Genomic DNA, 14,563 nt, shown 5'->3' with positions numbered 1-14,563 from the left:
TTTTAAGCCCCAGCCTCCTCAGATCAATCTTTGTGTGAGCCCATCAGATGTACTGACAAGACTAGAGACAAGGTGAAAGCCACACTAGGAAGGGAGTAAAGGACCATTTATTTTATCAGGAGACCTCTGTGTCTACCTTCATACAAGACAACTGACATGAGAGACACAAAGGTAAGACAGATTGACCAAGGATTCTACCCCAACCTCCTTCCCCAGGTGCAAGAGTGTGTGACCGCCGCTTAGCTAAGGTGCAATACTATGCAACAGTGTGTGGCCGCCTAGTTAAGCTCTTTACTTGGCAAGCCACCAGCCACTTGGGACAGACAACTGGGTCACCATGGCCCCCTGACATCAACACTGTTCAGACACCAGAGAGAATAAAACAGGAATTTAATCCAAAGATTGGTTTTGGAGAACCACGCTCAGACTGGAAGGCTGAGCCCTGAAAAAGATCTGTCTCAACAGCTGGCCAAAATAAATACAGGCAAAAATAAAAGAAAAGGAGAGAAAAGCAGATTATGAATAGTTTTTCCAGACATGCAATTCTAAACCTAAGTCCAGATACGTACTTTACAAAAAAAAAAAAAAAAAAAGAAGTGCCTTAGTCTTTTGAACTATTTCATCTCTGGAAACAGCCTTATTTTACTGCTAATTTGCTTCGATTCAGAAAACTGACATACAGGGAGATCAAGGAACTTATATACTTATATGCATTTATGTAGAAGTTTATTATTCTAAACATTAAAGCACAATAATACAAGACTAAAAGGCATGTTAGTTATTACTGATATAAAACATACATAACTACCTTCCATATCCTGGCTGTTAGCATTGACTTTTTGTTGCGATTTGCTGAAACCCATGTCTGCATTTTAAAACCTTTCTTTTTTAAAGGATCAAAATTTTTCCCCAAATACAAATTTCAACAGACACACATCAAATGCCTACTATGAGCTGGCCGCTCCATTATTGATTTAGAAATTATTGGGATTTTGTTGAGGAAAGGAAGAAGAAAAAGAAAGTGAAATTCCCCAAGGGGAAATAAAGCTTATAAGAAACTTGACTGTTTACAATGCTAATCTTCATATAACTTAGAAAAGTACATATCAAATTTGAAAAGGATTTTATGCTCCCATTAAGAAGAGATGGGTATTGTTTTGTATCTGTTTATAATGAACATGGTCATTTTATTGTATTCTGAAACGATAGCATGCATTGGTTGTTTTCAATCTCAAAGACAGTTTCAGTGAAACAAAATTATTATTAATGTGAATAATATATTGATTATTGTGTGCTGGAAGTTTAACAGCAATGATATAGCTAGGAAGTAGAACATTTAAAAGTACAGTATTCAACACTAAAGAAATAACTCATCCAAATCCTATAATATTATGTAAAATGGAAAAAGATATGCTTATAATTAACTGCTATGTTCACTTATTCTAAAGCTTTTGGGCCTATGAAAGCAGAATGTTTACAGCTGGTAATACTATCCATATCTTAAATAGCTTTTTAATGACACTGCTCTTCTTTGGCTAAATTATGTCACATAAAACCTCCCAGAGAAATGAAAAAGAGCACAGTTATGAACAAGACATATAAAGTTCCCAAACTCATTCAAAAGCCTTGCCAATATACTCATCCCAGTACTGAACACATGTTCAAATCAGCCACTCTGACCTTTCTAATGAGCATATTACCAGAATCGCAACTGTCATAAAAGGAAAGAGATCTTATTAACCAAGAAAGTTTATATCCCACGTAAGCCTCACACATTAAATATTGCATAATCCATGCACTGAAAAGCAGGAAGGATCAATATTCTAAGCACAGGAATCTCAAATAAGCTTAAATGATGTTTTTATATTTGTATAATAATGGCATACTCTGAACTCTAAATTATGAGTAAACATTTTAATACAAAGCATATAAGCACTTTTCCTTATTTTTGAGAATTTACTTCAAACTGTTAATTATGCCTTTGATGCCTGATCCATTATGCATGGGTTATACTATAAATTAAAGTCAAAAATGGGTACCACATAGCATAACTAGTTTTCCATATGACAGAATTTTTATTCTTTTTCATTACAAATTGAGATAGATTCAAAAGGTACTCAGGAATATCAATCTTTATAAAACCAGCCCAGGTTACTAAATTTCTGTTTAGTTTAATACCAAATTTTTATAGACAAGTAGCTAAAAATATATTGTTTTGAAAACTCTGAAATCAAAGAAATACAGATTACAGAGGATGAATAACAAAAATTTCAAAAACAAATCCACCCATGTTGTATTGATGCTGCGTCTATAGGCTTCGTATGTTTAATTATGTCTTAATATATGCTTGCCCACATCAGTGATGTCTGGTTTTGTGGCAAAGCTCAGATTAATTATGTTTCTTTAATATGTCTAACATAAAATGATGCCCATTTAATAAGAATCTTTGATGATGGTCACAAACCCTCGGCAGAACTCCCAGTTACCACAGAGTGTCTTGTAAAACAAACAAACAAAAATTAACAAACTTATAATCACCAAAAATGTCAAGTACTGACTTGAGTACTATTTTAAGTACTTTTTTCAATCAAAGAAGGAAACTTCTTAGTGCACCGCTTCTCAAACATGAATGCACATACACGTCACCTGCAGATTCTCATTCAGGAGGTCTGGGGTAGGACCCCGGATACTGCATTTGTAACATGCTCTCAGGTGAGGCAGGAAACACACTTTACATAGAGAGTAGGAAAATCTTTCTAAGATACCAGAACAAGGCCTCAACACCTTATTGGAGAGTTCCTTGGAGTTTAATAAGTTTTTCTATAAGGGGGCTCATCCCAAACACTACCTACCTTCTCAGTCAAATGAAAGAAAAGAATGGCCATCACTCTTGTGAAGAAAGATCCTTCAGGTGGAAGGATACTTCAGGTGGAAGATATGAAACCTTAATAGTCTAGCTCTAATTTAAAGGAATTAAATGCACCCTTCACCCACTAAAGCATTCATTTATTCTTACTCAAACATCTGTTGAGCATCACCAAAGTGACTACGACTACTCTATATACTGCAGGGCAAAACAGAATTTAAAAGGCACAAACCTTGTGTTTAGGAGCTTGCAATATGGTAGGAAAGATGAAACATCTTCTCCCAAACACAAACAACTGCACACCCATGTAGAAGGGAATCAGTGTCCACAAAGAAGTAGAAAGCCAGTGTGGGGGTTGGGGCTGAGGAGAGAGATGACACACATTTGTTGTACGAATCAAGGATGGTCTCCTGGAGGAGGACTCTATTAGACCACTTTCACACCGCTGTAAAGAACTGCCTGAGACAAGGTAATTTATAAAGGAAAGAGTTTTCACTGGCCCACAATTCCACATGGCTTGGGAAGCCTCAGGAAACTTACAGTCATGCTGGAAGGTGAAGGGGAAGCAAGCACCTTCTTCACAAGGCGGCAGGAGAGACAGCGTGCAAGGAGGGGACTGCCAAACACTTTTAAACCGTCAGATCTCGTAAGAATTCACTCACTATCAGGAGAGCAGCATGGGGAAACCACACCCACAATCCAATCAGCTCCCTCCCTCAGCACGTGGGGATTACTATTCGAGATAACATTCAGGTGGGGACACAGAGCCAGCCCATATCAGGACTATCACCCTCTGAGATGAGCAGGGTTCAATATGTAGAGATGGAGAGTGAGGAATGATACACACAGAGGTACAGGTAGAAATGTAGGTGTTTTTGTAATGTTTTTATTTTTACAACTAAAATAGTTAACACTCAACATTTTAGGTTATGTTTTATTTAAAGGTTTTTTCAGAACTTCAAAGATTAGATTAGAGGTTCTCAAAGCTCTAGAGTTCTTAAAGTGGGGTTTTCAAAACAGCAGCGGCATTAGCATCACCCAGGAACCCTATAGAAATGCAAGCCCCAGGTCTACCCAGGACCTCCTGAATCAGAAACTCTGGGGCAAGGCCTAGACATCTGTGTTTGTAACAAGCCCTCCACAGCAATTAAGTTTGAAAACCACTAAATCAGACCTTCTCTATTTCAATGTGAATAGGAATCTCCTTGGGAGCTTACTGAAATTCAGTTTCTTGGGTACCACTCCCAAAAAATCTGAGTTAGTACAGTTGAGGTAAGGCCTGAAATTTGAAATTTTATTAAGCATCCCAGCCTTCTCTGACACAGGTGGACCACAGACTCCATTTTGAGAAAAAGTAAGAGTTTCTTCATCTCAGAATAGGAGATGAAGAAAAGAAAAAAGGATAGGAAAAGAGTCAATAAAAACAGGTAGGAGAGGAGAGAAAAGAGTAAAACCGCTCAATGTTTAGCAGTGTGAAACCAGCCAGTAAGAAAAAGGTTTGATTCCAAATGCTCTGGAAAGAAAATTAGATCCAGAAAGCTGATACCTAAGTAACTCACATATTTCATAAAGTTTGATGGACAGTTCCACAAGGATTTTTCAATAGCCATAAACAATTCCTCTTTTATAACAGAGGTCTAGAGTATGACTCCTCTTGACATTACAAGTGTAGAGAAATTGATCGAGTTCTTTCCTGTGTGGTGCCCAAGAATTCGATAAGCCGTTGTCGTTTTTAAAAGACTGTCATTTATTGCTTGTGGGTTACAGGAGAGCTTAATGGCAAAAATTACTGTTAAACCCCAGTCCTGTTTGAGCACCCGGTCAGCATTAGCTATTTCCTCTCAGAGATTCCTTTCTTTTTCCTATAAACTTTCAGGGATAAATCTCAGAGTGACTTAGCATCTAGAAAATAAAGTTCTGGCTTAGCAGTAGCTATAACCCTACAGCATTGTGAAGTTAATTATTTGGTTTTAAGGTTGTGTTTTATCCTCTAATCTTCCTCATTTTAAAGCAAAATTGAATCGGCCACTTTGGGTTTAGGCTATTTCAAACACAGGATAAAACATAAAGTTCCTAAAGTCCTCAAGGAGACATAAAATTTCTGGGGTGCCAAGAGATAGAATTTCCAGGGCACAGATTTCCTTGAGGCCTGGAAGCCGCTGACAGTCACCTCCTTTGTACAGGACGGGGGCCTCCGTCCTTTTTCTCCTTATGCCGTTTAGGATCATGGTAAAGCAGAGGTCCTGGAGTCAAATTGTTCCACCTCACCTCTTACTTCACATTTTGCTTTAGGCAAATAACCCTGCCTCTCTCCACTGCCATTTTCTCATCTATGAAATGGGGATATTAATCATAACAACTTCATAGAGTGGTTGCAGTAATTAAAGAGATAGTACACATACAGCATTAGGAAAGGTCTTGACATTTAGTAAGTGCTTAAGTGTTTTTATTATTTCCCATATTTGATATAGCATAGAATGAATCTAAGTAGACATGAAGATGGCACTTAAAATACTAATTAAAAAATACATGTATCATTGAAAGTACTTTGAGAAATGAATTACTCTACGTCTGGTCAAGAATGCATTCTATTAGAATCGTTTAAATAAAAACTTGCAAGAGAGGGCTTCAGGGTTTTTAAATCTTGCTTTATTGGTATTTTCCATTCCAAAGCTTTCCTGAAATGGTGTTTTGCAGGTAGCCTGGGTTGTATTGTGGCTCTGTCCTTATATGCGGGACCTCAATAAGCCACCTACTCTTTCTGTACCCAAGTTTTTCTCATCTGCAAAATGGGCTAACAGCTCGTTGGGAGGATCCGGTGGGCACTTGCTGTTGAAGGGGCTTCAGAAAACAGTGCTGATGAGGGACTGGGGTGGCAGAGGCTGCTGTTGTCTCATGGTCCTTAGCGGAGTGAATGCCAGCCTGTGGGTCTGTGGCATATCCCAAAGCAGCCACCCAAAAAGGAGAAATGTCTACAAAGCCCTGTGCTTTACCACTAAGATTCATGTGAATTTTTAAAATTCTATCCCATGACATAGCTGTATCTTTTGATGTAAAAATATTTTAAATTACTTTCCAGTTAAATAACTTAAATTTCTCTTCCCTCTCAACCCTCCCAGTGCCCTATGCCAGTACCCCCTTTAACATTCCTGAAGTTAAGCTGATACTCTTCGGCTACTCACTTATTTCCCGAGTTGTAAGAAATCCCAGTTTCCAAAACTCTAGAGGCAAGTTCTATGCAAAAATCACATTTTCATTACCAAGCTACAATGAGAAGTCTAGTATATTAAACTATTTCCTGGATTGCCAAGAATTTTCAGTTCTCAAATATTCTTCTCCCACCTTTTCTGCTCGCCATCAAAGACTTCATATAGTAAACACACAGCACAGGAATGGAAAGCAGAAGATGCAATACTAGAGAAGTCAGTATTCTGTGAAGATGAGAATGTGCTGCAGGGCTATTACACAACTCATACATTATTCAGGATAAATTATACATGGAGAAGTTGTGGTGAGACGTCTCCCACATTTCAAAGGCACAGAGTTCTACTACAGAATTTGTCAATTTTCTGAATAGGACTCCAAGACTTTAATAAAAATCATTGCTCTATCGTTTTTAAGGAAAGAAGACCTCATCTCTATTTTTTGCAGAATAAAACACCTTAGCTTAGATACTAAAATTCTCATCTTGGTCTTCACATTCAAAAGAGAGATTTGTTCCTGACTTATAAAGCAAACATTCCTAAATGATGCTCTCCCAGTCTAATAAATTCAGCATTTAGTGGTTTATAACAAGCTTTTTAACAAAATTACTACTGGGTAAGAGTAATAATGACATAAATACTAAGAATGGAAGAATGACATAAATGCAAGAATGACATAAATATTAAGTTAAATTCCCAATTACTTTTTCTTTCTTTAAATATAAGTCGATTTGTAGACTTACACAGGTCTTCTATGGGAAGGTTACAGAAAAAAAGCAATGCTTTATACAAAACAATTAGGAATCTTTCCCTTAAGTCTTACAACCATATAAGTACAAATTGTACTTTAAAGTGTCATGTGGTTTTATATAATATATACATAAAATCACATACTTTATATATAAAATCATATGATACTTTATATATATGCAATAAATTGAATTGTCTAACCTATTAACTAATTGAAGTAAGATTAAGGAGTATATTTGTATTTGAAATGTAAATGATGCTTTTTCCACTTAGTGATTTATTGCTTTTAAGTCACATTGAAAAATTACAGGTATTATCAGCATAAACCACTGGCCTCCCAAGATTCTTTTCTCTTTTAAAATTTGTGTCATAAAGTTGATAGATACGTTAAGACAAAGTTTTCAGTGATTATCCTTTTTTCTTTCTATCAGAGGCTTTGGAGATCTTTTTATTTTCAGAGAAGTAACAGCTCTAAAGCAAAGCAAAATCATCAAACAAGCACATGCAGATGAACAGATCATTCTGCAGATAAATTAAAATTGTAGTCCTGGGAAGATAAAAGACCTCAATTGACTCACAGGTTTAGGTAGTAAGTTTCACATTTTCCTCAGAAACTTAAGTGACTATGGTCATTACCCTATGTATTTTAGAAAAATATTTTTAAGGCTAGGTTCTTCCCAAGAGATGGTCATCATGCAAACATGGACCTGAGATGCTTTGTGGACAGAACCTTCCCAGACCAGTGGGACCTCTGAACGACTCCTGCTCTGCCAGCTCTAGCTCAGAGTCTACTGCAGGCATACATGGAAAAAGGCAATGTGGGACTTTTAGAGTCTGAAATGTTGCCTCGAATAAGCTATTTTAACTTGGGAGGCGGATAATTTTATATTTTTCCTATTATAAAACTAAGTTGTGCTCAATGATTTAAAAATACATAAACCAGAGAATGCAGAAGTGTCAAAAGTTAAAAAAAAATCAAACTGAGGATCTCTTAAAATTCTCACGCAGCTTCTACCAATGAACTCTACACCGTCAATCCCATTCTCTACAGGCACTCATTGTTAAAGTCTGATGTATGAAACTCATTTAAGGCTTTATATGAAAATGTAATATATTCTGCATATGTATGATTTTATTTTACAATAAAATGGAAGCTTACTTCACTATACATACTGTTCTGCATATCCATATGTAAAACCAAATTATCATTGGAAGACTTCTTGGATAGAATAGAATCAGGAAAAGAAGTTGTTGAATTGCCTTGTTGGTTTAGTGAATTAAAGCTAAGACAATGGTATGTTCCACATACTTGATGGAAATTTACCAACTGGGAAGAGGACAAAAGATCGGAATGTTCCTGTGCACTGTTTAGAGAATCTGTTCAGCAGACAGAACCAGAAACGTGCATATAAATGTTTACACTCTGATCATTCCCTCCTCCTCCTATTCTAAGTTCCACACCCACCATGCCCCTTTGATTAGTACAACCTTTCTTAAGAAAGCATAGAAATTAAAAATCTGCATGGTCTCATATGCACTCGACTTTACTGGGTTACAACTTGATTATGTTATGTCATCATCCAATTATAAAGAGTACAATGATTAGGTTGAGATGTTGATACATCGTTTCAGACATTACAACCTTGTCACCTTGACAGAGTTTTGTTTTCAGCTACTACTGGTTGACTAATCCTTTGAGTGTTTTTATAGCAGGTTGATCTCATGCATTATGTCTTGATTTTCCTTGAAACTTCATTTTTCAAGGTTAATCTTATCTTCTGATCCTAAGGATGCCGTGTGTGTGTGTGTGTGTGTGTGTGTGTGTGTGTAAGTTAGGCACAGTTAAAGCTATGTGGACACTAAGGATGAACTGTTAAATAAAAGTACTGAGGATGCAGGCAGTCACTGCTTTGTCACGGCTTGCCTGAAATCTCGAAGGATGCTCACTTTACTGTATAAATGAATAGTAAAACATATATCTGTAGTGTATTGGGTCACAAAGTACTGTGTGAGTGTCCATACCTGTCTTTTCCTTAAATAAACACATCAAATGTTTATGAAGCACCTGCTATATGCCAGGAACTGTGATAAGCATTGGTGATGCAGCGGTGAACAGATATACATAATCTGAGTTTCCAGTCCGGTGAGAAAGAGTTTCCAGTCTGGTGAGGAAGACAACCATTAAACAAGGATACACAGATGTGAAGGGCATTCCCAAAGAGAAGGTGACAGTGCTGTGGGAATATATAACAAAAGATCTAAGCCACCCTCCTAGATGGGGAAATAAGGCCCTTCTTGAGAATAAATTAGCCAGGCAAAGATGAGTGAGAAGAGGAAGAGATTTTGAACAAAGTCTGGTACCTCATTGTGAATGGTCATTAAGATTCCTGTTATTTTTGGAAATCAATGAGTCTAAGGCTTTGACTAACAAAACTTTTTTGTGACATTGGAGAAGCTCTGGGAGTAAGATCTTACTGTTACAACACACTAAGAATGTAGACTGGGACTCTCAAAGTTAAAGGCTATTATTGCTTCTGACTCTGACCTGTCTGCCCTGGCAGTCACCTTATGTTTCTTGTTCACTCTCTTTCCCTCACCCATATCAGCTGGCATTTGATGTTCTTCCCTCCTGCACTCTGATTACTCTTCTAGCTATACCCATCAAACAATAATACTGTGAAGTACAATGTTTCCCAAAATATAATATAACTGGAATAAAATGAGATGATTTTATGTAGAACAAATTTTCAATAGTCATGCATTTACTTTTACAAATTCCTTCTTTGAAAATAAATTCAATTAATACTAGCAAGTCAATTTAAGAAAATATATTGGCTGGGCGTGGTGGCTCATGCCTGTAATCCCAGCACTTTGGGAGGCCAAGGCAGGCGGATCACCTGAGGTTGGGAGTTCGAGACCAGCCTGACCAACATGGAGAAACCCTATCTCTACTAAAAATACAAAATTAGCCAGGTGTGGTGGCACATGCCAGTAATCCCAGCTACTTGGGAGGCTGAGGCAGGAGAATCGCTTGAACCCGGGAGGTGGAGGTTGTGGTGAGCTGAGATCGCACCATTGCACTCCAACCTGGGCAACAAGAGTGAAACTGTGTCTCAAAAAAAAAATATATATATATATATACACACACACACACATATATATACATATATACACACACACACATATATACATATATAGAGAGAGAGAGACAGAGAGAGAGTAAATAAAAGTGAAATGAAGTTTGGGTAGCATTGTTATACTACGGGTACTCTAAACTGATTTAACCATTGTAGGCTTCATTTTTTTCCCTCTGTCAAATGGGAATAATAATACTGACTCACTGGTAAGGGCAAAATGAACCTTAAGCCACAGTTGGCGTTTGGTATATAGTTGTTTTTTAACAAATAATGGTTTCCTCTTTCTCCCTTTCTTACTGCCTGCATGTTGAACTTTATGGTGTCAATTCCTATCTTGCCTTCATTGTTAAAGATGAAATATAAGACATTGCACATTGACTGTATTTCAAATTAAAAGCTTGAGATAACCTTATTACTATTGTGCATGTATCTAATTTTAAGATGGATGGATAGATAAATGAAGAGATAGACAGACAGACATAGGCATAAATATACGAATATAAGCTAGTACAAAAAAAAAGTGTGAAAGACTGGAAATCCTTTTTCTTCACAAAAAAATCATTAGGAAGCCAAAGAGCTTTAATATCATTATAATAAAGATTGTTTAATAGAACATGCATTTACTTGCCTTGGTTTTTTTCCAGGTGAACAGGAGCAGGAAGTTCAGAGCAGGCACTAGAACAGGATTTCAACCTCAACCCCACCACTCACTAGCTATGTGACCCCAATCATACAACTCAATCCTTCTGAGCCTTAGTCTCCTCATCTAATGATACCTACCTACCTTACAAGGCTATAGAGAAAGTAGAGGCAACATAGGTGAGGCATGGAATGCTATACCTCTAAGTGCTAAATATTGTGATTATTAGTTTTTAGTTCTAATATATTCTTCTGCCCATGACCAAACTATAGAAATGCCAAATTGCAGAAAAGAGACTCTCATCCATGTCAAATGAAAAATAAAGCTCTAAATTAGAAAAAAAAAATTGGAAACAGAAAATTATCAGTGGGAGTTCAGCTATAGATAACAAAAGGCAATCTAGTTCTTTTACAAAGAAAGGGGTTTCCTACAAGGACATGGGTGCTCACATCTTTGGAAAATCTAGAGAAGCAGGGTCTAGGCTTGGCCCCCAGAAGAGCAACACAAGACTGGCCAAACTGAGGGAGCTGCTGCTCTGCCAGAGAGGAAGCTTGAAAATAAAGAAATGGGCACAGCAACTGTAGGCTCCAGGGAAACATACGACCCATCTAAGGTCAGAAGCCATGGCCAGATGGCTGGCTCCAGAGCAGGATTGCCAGATAAGACACAGGATGCCCGTTTGAATTTGAATTTCTGATCAACAACATTTTCTTTTGGAAATGTTTTTCTGAAACTAAATTTCAGAATAATTTTTAGTATAAGTATGTCCCATATAATAGGATATACTTATACTAAAAAAATCTTGTTGATTTGAAATTCAAATTTAACTGAGTGCCCTGTGTTTAACTGGGAGCCCTGAATTATTCATAATTTGTCTGAAATTCTAATTTAACCAGACTGTATTAGTCAGTTTTTTGTGTTATTACAAAGAATGCCTGATACTGGATAACTTACAAAGAGATTTAATCAGCCCACAGTTCTGCAGGCTTTACAAGCAGGGCGCCAACATTTGCTCAGCTTCTAGTGACGGCCTTAGGAAACTTACAATCATCAGGGAAGGTGAAGTGCAAGCAGGCACATGGTGAGAGCAGGAACAGGAAAGGGAGGAGGAGGCGCCAGGTTCTTTTAAACAATCAGCTCTCCAGTAAACTAACTGAGGTAGAACTCACTCATCACCAAAAAGGTGGTGCTAAACCCTTCGTGCGGGATCTGTACCCATGATCCAATCACCTCCCACCAGGTCCCACCTCCAACATTGGAGATCACATTTCAACATAAGATTTGGAAGGGACTAATCCAAACCATACTACAGGTATTCTATATTTTTATTTGCTAAATCTGACAACTCTACTCTAGCCAATTGTTTTAGCATGAGCAGAAGGGTGCTTTGGATGATACTGCCTCAATTCAGCCTCATCAGACTGCATCAAACTGGCAGAAACTAAATCACATCAGGAACTCTGCTAGCTGCAATGAGATTTGGGAGACAAAACTTTTAGCTTTTAGTCTCTGTCTTATGGAAGGCACGCAAGAAGTCGGAAGGGCATATGACAAGCAAATAATTCACACCACAATATCTATACAATAATGGTGATCCCTGGTATTTGTAATTTGTGTATTATTTAACAAATATTTTGTGAGCATAAATTAGCTGCCAGGCACTGCAGGCATTGGAAATACAGCACTTAACAAAACAGACAAAATTCCTGTCTTTATAAAGCTTATATTCTAGTAAAAAAAAAAAAATACACAACCAAAAAAAAACACTAAAAATTACACAAGTACATACAATTGAAAAAGTCATCTATAATTCCACTATTCCTCTTTCATCTTGATGTGTAAAAAATTTTAATAAAACAAAATAAAAAATCTTCCTTTCTCCGTTCTCCCTCCAATTTTACCTCCCAGAGATAATCATCAGTCGAAGTCCTGTGTGTTTGTGTACTTATTGCAAATAAATGAAACCCAACCATTAAGTCCTACAAAAGTGAGAGGCATGTAGACTCAGGGAACCTGCTGAAGGGATCAAAACCAAGCAAAGCTAATTAGAAAAGATGAAATCTAGGCATCCTTTTCCTTTTCCCTTAGGGTATGAGTGCCTCATTTAGATCCTGTGACCTCCTGAAGCTACTTTCTTCCTTGTTCTCCATCCTCTCAATCCTTCCTTCATCCTGCTATCCTTCCCTTTATCTGCCCTAGATCTTCCAACTGTTAGAGTGGAGCACATACGGGACAAGGTAAACATTTTTCCATAGAGTACTGGTCAATTTTCATAAGTCCAATTTTATCGGCGATGCTAAAATATCCGCAGTCTACTAATGTGAAGACAGAGGGAGAAAAAATGACTAAGAAAAAAAACCCCTCTTTCTCTATCTCCTTCTGACTACATAGCTTTATTTTCCTACTATCGTTTACTCATAAAAACTCTACTCCAGCCGCTCTCCAAAATATGCTTCTTTATTTTCCCACTGCTGTATCTCTGTCCTGACGTTCAGTCTGTATGGAGGGTCTTATTATTCAACACCTCTGCCCATGGGCATTTACCCCTGCTCAGGACCAGCTTAAATGCCTCTTCCTCAATGCCACCATCTTAGATCCTGAGACAGGTTTTATTTATTTAAGTGCAAGTAGTTTACTTGGGAGGAGATCCTAGCATGCTTTTGCCTTTGCCAGAGGAGAGGGAGGTAAGACAGGGAAGGGAAAAACCCAACAAAAGGTGTGGCTATAGAGAAAATTATACGGTGGGCCACTGGGGTTTAATCCCACTGGGGAAGTCAGGGAGAGCTATCCCTTCAAAAGACAAGGGAGCTGAGAGTTTATCCTTTAATTCCCTTCTGTCATTAGCTGAAGGTTCCTCCTAGTGTCATTAGCTCCTCTTCAGAAGGCCTGGCTTGGGCATGGACTGAGAGAAAGAAAGGCCTCCCATGGAAAATCACAGGTGCTTGCAATAGGATTCTGTCAGTGCATGCAGAAACTGTGGGTGCCAAGGGGATATAAGCCAGGGGACATATGGCATTTTGAAAAGTTAGACATGTTTTGTCCTACTCTGCTCTCATGACCCTTGGATTGTATCATTTCCTCAATAGTTATCACATCCTGCCTCATGTTATAGGTATTTGTGTACAATTAGAAGAAAATATTAAATTACTAACTGTCTTAGCCTGGGCTCCCCCTAGAAAGTAGACCCCGAGGCAAATGCTTCTGTGTTACTACTTTATCGAGAAGTACTATCCCAGGAAAGCAGAGACACTGAGAAGGGAGGCAAATGCTTCTGTGTTACTACTTTATCGAGAAGTACTATCCCAGGAAAGCAGAGACACTGAGAAGGGAGGGTGAGGCAGGGAAGACAGAAGCACCAGCATGAGGTGTGTTCTGAAAGTGGCCACCAGTAAGTGCAACTGATTGCATAATCACTCAGGACTATCCTCCAAGGAGCTGTGTACACTCAGTGTCTCGGGACATTCCACCAAGAAGAGATGGTAGGGGTTAGAATTTATCTACCAATTCCTTTCTCCCATCACCAAAAAGGTTCATTGGACACGTACTGTCCCCTGCACGTCCACAGTGCATAGGGGTGGGCACTGAGAATCCCACAGCTTCTATCACCTCGTTCAACAGAGAAGCCCCAGGGCAGTCGGCAAGTGACGTGTGGCACAGGCGGGAGGCGAGGGGCTGTCTGTGGCTGCATGTGGTTTGTCTGAATCTCATCTGTGGCTGGGGCAGAGATGAAAGGGCCTGAAGATAAGTGAGAGCAAGAGGATATGAAGCAGCTTATTAAATTAATCTGATTTACCAAGTGAAATAACTCACCAGGGATGACCTAATCCTCATATGGACCCACACACCATACCAAGAAAATTATCCTGAAACAGTGTGAAGCATCCCACAGTGGCTTACAAATGAAAATCAACATTCTGGCTAAGCATAGTGGCTCACGCCTGTAATCCCAACACTTTGGGAAGCCAAG

The sequence above is a fragment of the Pan paniscus genome, chromosome 15 (assembly GCF_029289425.2).
Source record: "Pan paniscus chromosome 15, NHGRI_mPanPan1-v2.0_pri, whole genome shotgun sequence".
In the NCBI taxonomy this organism is placed as follows: Eukaryota; Metazoa; Chordata; class Mammalia; order Primates; family Hominidae; genus Pan; species Pan paniscus.
The sequence above is the reverse complement of the archived record's forward strand: the minus strand, read 5'-3'. Positions refer to the sequence as shown.